This window comes from Aegilops tauschii, chromosome 7, assembly GCF_002575655.3.
Source record: "Aegilops tauschii subsp. strangulata cultivar AL8/78 chromosome 7, Aet v6.0, whole genome shotgun sequence".
NCBI classification, from domain to species: Eukaryota; Viridiplantae; Streptophyta; class Magnoliopsida; order Poales; family Poaceae; genus Aegilops; species Aegilops tauschii.
The window spans coordinates 533,539,823-533,546,719 of record NC_053041.3 but is presented as its reverse complement, the minus strand read 5'-3'; positions in this window follow the sequence as shown (position 1 = coordinate 533,546,719).

Genomic DNA, 6,897 nt, shown 5'->3' with positions numbered 1-6,897 from the left:
AAACCACGCAGGCTCAGTGATTACATGGCCCACCTCACACTATCACCGTGCGACACCTAACTCTTTACATAGTACTCCCTCCGTTCCTAAATATTACTAGATGAGTCCCCGCGCGTTGCCGCGGAACAGTGGTATATCTCTCTGCGCAAAATTATTGATTTCATAGAACTAAAAAAAACTCTATAACCGCATGACAAATGTGGTAGCCAAACTAAATAAACTCCCATCATCATTTAGATCATCCCACGTAAGGAAAAAAGATCAGCCAACTCCTACTGCATAATGGGATTATATTTTTCTTTTTGACATGTTAATGGGACTTAAAAGCTCACTTACATGCATGCTACCGGTGCATGCTTGCATGCAGACATGTTGATGTGATTTAAAACCCACTCACATGCATGTGCCATGGTATTTCTGCATGCTTGCATGTGGCTTAGTGCGGAGCCTCTCAACGTCTAGATCAGACGGCTATTATGGACTGATTTACTTCATCTAACAGCTACATCAATTTTGATGATGTGGCTCAAGGAGAGGATAGAGAATTCCTAGTAGTGGGGGCTAGCTATTACTAGTAGATAAGTCTTTGTAGAGATTCCACTACATACGGAACAAAATGAATGAATCTACACTTAAAATGCATCTATATACATCCACATGTGGTTCATGGTGAAATCTCTACAAAGACTTATATTTAGGAACGGAGGAAGTACTTGTATAGTACGCACTGTAATTTATCAGCGAGATAAATTTGTACAATGCTATGAAGCTTCCAGCTTCTGTTACATGTATCTTGCGTCCAAGGTTGCCCGTTGCAACATTTCATCAAATACAAAGGAGACTAACATGCATGCTATTGCATCTCAATGATTAACAGATCATAGCAAATATGTACTCCCTCCGTTCCAAAATAAGTGTCTCAACTTTGTGCAAACTTTAGTACAAAGTTGTACTACTACTAAAGTTGACACTTATTTTGGAACAGAGGCAGCTAAAGAAAAAAACGATCCATGCAGTCCCTAGCCCTTGAACCGTGAACCCTGACCAGGCTTCAATTTGCTGGCAACGTTCGAACTTCCTAATAAATGAAGTTTACAACCTTTTGACCATCGGATCATTTTGTGCAGTTTCACCAAAATCGAGATGAGCATCCCTGTGGCAAAGAAATTGAAGAAGCGTGATTAGAATAAGATTACTGGGACTAGTTGATCAGACATAAACTCATCACAAATACAGTACGTAGAAGCCAGTAGAGGTATGTGCGGGGCAAAGAAGTAGATAAATATTCACAGGGAGTGATGTGGGCAGCTGGAGCAGTGGTGCAAGCCGGCTGTAAAGGGAGTTGTACCTGAGGGACGTAGCACAACCTTGAGGAGGGCGGCGAGAGGTGGCAACTGCCCATGTCGCGGCAGTGAGCAAGGGACGAAGGCAACCTCACCGGCTTTGTGAGAGAGAACGGCGGGGACCCCTGATCGGGACGTGCCGACAGTGAGTTTTCGCCGTCGGCGACGGCCACCGCATCTACACTAAGCATCCACCCCTTCCCCAAGCGGACGTGATCCGCCGGGATGTTAGAGATGTGGCCACAGTCGTTTTGTGCGAGAGAGTGTGAAGAGAGCAACCCCAGCAAGCAACCGTGTAGGCTGGCCCGTCCTGACTATGTATATAGTGGAGCGGTTTCCTTTTCTCTCCATATGAACCTATCATATTGCGTACGTGCCACTGAAGAAAAAAAAACTTTATTTATAAATGACGCGGCACCTACTACTCGTTCTCCTATAACCTTGCGCTTGGCATCTCGAAAATATTAACCTTGCGATTGGCTCTTCACCTCTTCGGGAAGTCGAGCAATAATGGTAGTGCAGTATATATCGTTCTGGCTATATGAGACCGAATGAATTGTTGCACGTCCACCACGTGGGCGAGGGTCGTGGGGCGAGGGATAGTGCTACATACGGAGCAAAATGAGTGAATCTACACTCTAAAATACGTCTATATACATCAGTGTTTGGAGTATGTACTAGTAGTTCATATTGAAATCTACTAAAGGACATATATATTCCAAACAATATGATATAATCTCTATAACCAAGGTAGTAGGGACGAGGAGTAAACGGAGGGAGTAGTAAATTTTTCTCCTCGTCCTGCGAGCCACCGCGCGCATGGGCGAGGGAGCGGGCGTAAGGCAGAGCAAGCTTCACCTCATCCTGCAAGCCACCGCGCCCGTGGGCGGGGGAGACGGCGTACTAAGCAAGCTTCTCCTCATTCTGCGAGTTGACGGGACACATCAAAAGTACTCCAGTGTATAGAGCCTTGCCTCTAAGGTAGGCCCCACATGGTTTGCCTCTTTTTTTAACATAACACGCCAAGTCGCAATTTGTTTGTTCACCCGTGGTAGACGATCCTCCCTCCACCAAGTGGACAACCAGTACACGTGCCAAATTACCACGTGGGCTGCCTTTTTCGTACAGAAATGAGCTCCACCGTGTACCGCGCGGGTGTGGTTGGGAAAGAGACGGGAGTACGTGCGCCGTGCATGCACCTCTTCTCTTCGTGCACGTCCCCCACTTACGTGGGTGTGTGTGAGAGATACAAACCGCGTTCGTGAGTGTTTTTTGTTTTGGGGTGGGGGTGGGGTGGGGGGTTGATTTCGTGAATTATTTGTGGGAATATGTGTCGATGACATCTCAAACAAAATTTTGCATGCAATGTGTGTGAAATGGAGGCCTATCCATATCATACATAGAGGGTCGGGCAATCCACGAGAAGAGAGGGAGGGGTCATAGCTATCGATAGAGTCGAAGAGAGGATCAAGTGGGTGGGTGCGAGATCGATGAAGAGAGCCATCGAAATTGTGTGTGTGTGCAAGTCAAAGATATAGGGCGACTGGCCTACCGGAACGTTAGAGGGCACATGTCAAGTTTGTGTGTGGCAGGGAGACATGACTAGAGCGCTCGATGTATCGGTGTGTGTGGGGGGGAGGGGGTGGGGGGAGGGGTAGGCAGAGGCCTAACTATAGAGGTAGAACGACTCGTATATGTGTTAAGAAGGAGAGACCCAGCTATGTCTTGAGGGATATCGGTTGACATCCATACATAACTGAAGGACGGGAAATATGATGGGACAGAGAGAGAGGAGAGAGAGAGTGAGGGAGAGGGAGGGAGAGGGGTAGAGTGCTGGATGGGTGATGGAGTTGCTTCTCGAAGATGGTGGGAGAGGCCTACTAGACAAACTGAGGGTGGAACTCCAATGTTATCAATAAGAGTGGGGATGTGTTTCTGTGTGTGCCTGTGCGTGATAGATCTGTCGGGACGCATCCATGGATGATGAAGGGGAACAATGTGTTTGGTAAGCAAACCTAACTAGATCGGTAGATCAATTGTTGTTTGTCGGAGGAAGGGAGAGACACAACTAATGAGGTAGATCGATTGACGTGTGGGTAAAAACGAGTTATAAGGACCTAGCTAGCTATATGTATAGCGAGAGATCGGTCGGTGTACGTCCATTTGTTAGAGGCAAATAAGGCCCAGCGAGACGGATAGACAGAGAGAATGGAGCTAGAAGGTGGTGCGAGAGGCCCAACTACTAGCTAGATAGGGGGAGGAGTGTGCGGTTGTGAGATCGATGAAAAGAGGGGCGAGAGTTTACACGTGTGTCTGACCGTATGAGAGACACGAGGCAAGGACACATAAAGGAGGAGATTGAAGGTGTGTGTGTATGTTGTAGGCAGGCATCGCTGGAGAGGTTTATCGATCGGTGTGTGTCGGAAAGGAGTTGTGGAGACTCTGGGAGAACGACCTAAAGAAAAAAAAGGAATGTGCCCGGTGGATAGAATGCCGAGGGAGGGGGAGGGCGAGGAGGGCGTGTGCATGCACGAGAGAAAGTTAGTGGTAGCTACAAAGGTTAAAGGATTGTGTGGGTGTAAGAGACTAACAAAGATCATAATTTGATATGAAAGCGGATTCATATATTTGAATAGGAGATCATAGTGTTTTAAACATTGCATGCATGAATATAGCGGTGATACACGTGCTGTGCACATGTTATACCATAATGTGATAATGCATGGCGTTTGCAACTCACAGCTAAATGCCGAACAATCTAAACCATACTATACATCAAACAATCTCACATTTTATTTGAATTTCTGATAATGTGTGGCGTTTGCAGCTTACAACTAAATATCGAACAATCTAAACAATACTATATATCGAACATTCTCACATTTTATTTGAATTTGTGGTAATGTGTGATGTTTGCAACTCACATCTAAATACTTGTAGGCGTAGGGGGCGGGGCACCATACATAATGTGATAAACACATTATACATATGAGACATGGTTTAGATTATGAAGATCTAGCTAGAGCTAGAAATGTAATGTGATTTGAAATCAAAATAAAGTGGATTCAAAAAATCTAGTTCGAGTTCATATAGTACACATAGTTCATATGTAACTCGAGACTAATCATGTGGTGTGCTGTGAAGATAATACACAAACGATGGTTTAACTTGACAATAATGATGATTGTAGATCTTATTAAAACAGAGAAACGAATTCAAATGCTTTGACTTCACAACAATCATTACTGTAGATCTTATTCAAATAGAGAAACGAATTCAAATTTAGTTCATATTGAAGCGGTAGTATATACGTTTGGAATGCACTAAAACGTTCATTTGAGTAGTAGGTTGCATGCATTATACACGTAGCGAAATATTTTAATTGAACATAACATGAATTCAAAGTTTTGAATGACATTTGTAGTGCGCATTGATTTGGTACAGTACACGTTAGGCTTGTCCGGAAATTTCAACCCGCGCCTTGTTAGCCCGAAATATTTAAGATATATCTTTGTCTCGTTGTGCTCCGACAACTCCCTCCATCTCAACCCGCGCCTTGCTATTCCGAAATTACAACGCGCGCGAAAACTCCCACCTCCTGTGAAATCCCGACACGCGAAATGCCCGTGCTACTCCTGAACCGAAAGAACCGCCTCAAATCGGTGGGGGTACTTTCGTAACTTACCCCACATTTTAGACAAGCGCGTCTCTAAGCCATGGTTCCCCACTGCCATCCCATCCGCCCACCCATTCGTACACCGAGGCCGCGAAAACCCGCGATGAAACCCACACCCTGCTCCGTCCACCACCCAGCCGGAGCCTCTTCCCCGACGACGTCGTCCACAGCAACACCTCGACGTCCCTCATCCACCGTACCGGATGAGGATCCGTCGTCGATCTCATCGTCCCGCCGGTTCAGCCACCCCGTCCTCCACCTCCAAGGAGCTGCCCCGACGTTCCCCTCGTCTTTCACGCCACCTCCATTCCCACACCGCCGTCTTCACCTGCACCACTGGAAGAGCATCATAATCACCGTTTCCTCGGATGAAGCTGCGGCCTAATCGGCGCCACAAAAGAGGTTGTACACTAATCGCCGCATTTTCTTCTTGATTCGATCTCACGGTGCTGCCGGTGCTCGGTCCCGAGCCGACACGGCGCGGCTCCATCCACGGCGGCGTCGCCGGCCACTTCCTCCACGGCGTCGCTCCCTCGGCAGCGACGTCCACATCAGTAGGAGCTGCTGCTGCTTTAGCTCTCACTCGCGCTGCTGCTCTGCTCTTGCTCTCGGTCCCCTGCCTGGTCTGCTCTTGCTATTGCTCTTGCTCGCGCTGCTGCTCTCGCTCTTGCTCTTGCTTGCGATGCTGCTCCGATTTAGCTACACTTCAGTTGACTGAATCGACTTTTGGGTCAGTCGATTTTCAGGGGGTGGGGGGGGCTCGCCGTGGTGAAGGAAGAACCAGCCGCAGTGGGGAGGGGGGCTCGCCGGAGAGGTACCCCACTATCTCTCTTAGGGTTCAGGATGCGGGTGGTGGTCGCCGGCGTTGGCGGGGCGGTGGCGTGGGGATCGCCGGAGAAAAAGCTCGGCACGGAGGGGCCTAGAGGGATGGCCGGGGCGGCGGCGGACCGGCGGGCGGGGCGGCGCACCGCCGGCCGCGGGCGGCGGGGGGCTGCTGTTTGGCCGGTGGTGGCTGGCGGCTCAGAGGGTGGAGGTTGAAGATGAACCACAGGCCCTTGATTTCGTATCCAACGGCTGCAAAATCGACTGACCAGAGATGAAAAAGTCAGTCGACCGACGTGTAGCCTCACCTTGCTAGTGCGTTCAGTTTCGACAGCAAAATTCAGTTTCGAGAGCAAAATTCAGTTTCGACAGTTAATTAGTTCAGTTTCGACAGTTTAGTTCAGTTTCGACAGTTAAGTTCAGTTTCGACAGTTAAGTTCAGAGATGAGCGGCTGATGTATTTTACATCTAGCACTTTGTGGTTATGTATTTTACGTCATGTATTGGAGATGCTATTAGAATTCCACTCTAGTTAACGTTGTTCGTTGTCTCTCTTGTCCTGCTTCAACCTCGGCGTCGTACAACTCACCGGAGCTGCTCCAACGACGAAACCCTCCATCACAGCGGAGCAGTACCTCGGGCTCCATCTCCAGACGCCTAAGATCTTCTTCCCCTCCTCCGACAGCAAAGTCAGCCGGAGCATCCTCATCGGCCAACCCAATCACGCTGAGATCAACATGGCTTCGCCAAAGAGGTTGTACACTTGTTGCATCTCTCTTTTACTCTACATGTTATATATATTGTCCACTGAGCACACGGATTTGTTCCTTTAGTGTCTCCTTGAAAGAAAAACGTAGGAATTTTAATTTTCACTTGTCCTCCTTTTCAAATTCCTATTCATGAAGCACAAGACTAAGAGATAGTAGCATAATAGCATTATAACCGTACATTTTCTTGTGGTTTGACTTAATCTCACCATGCTTCTTTGCATCCTGTGATCTTCCAATTGTTGTGAATCAAACACCCAGATTGGCAGAAATCCTGTGTTTTTAAATT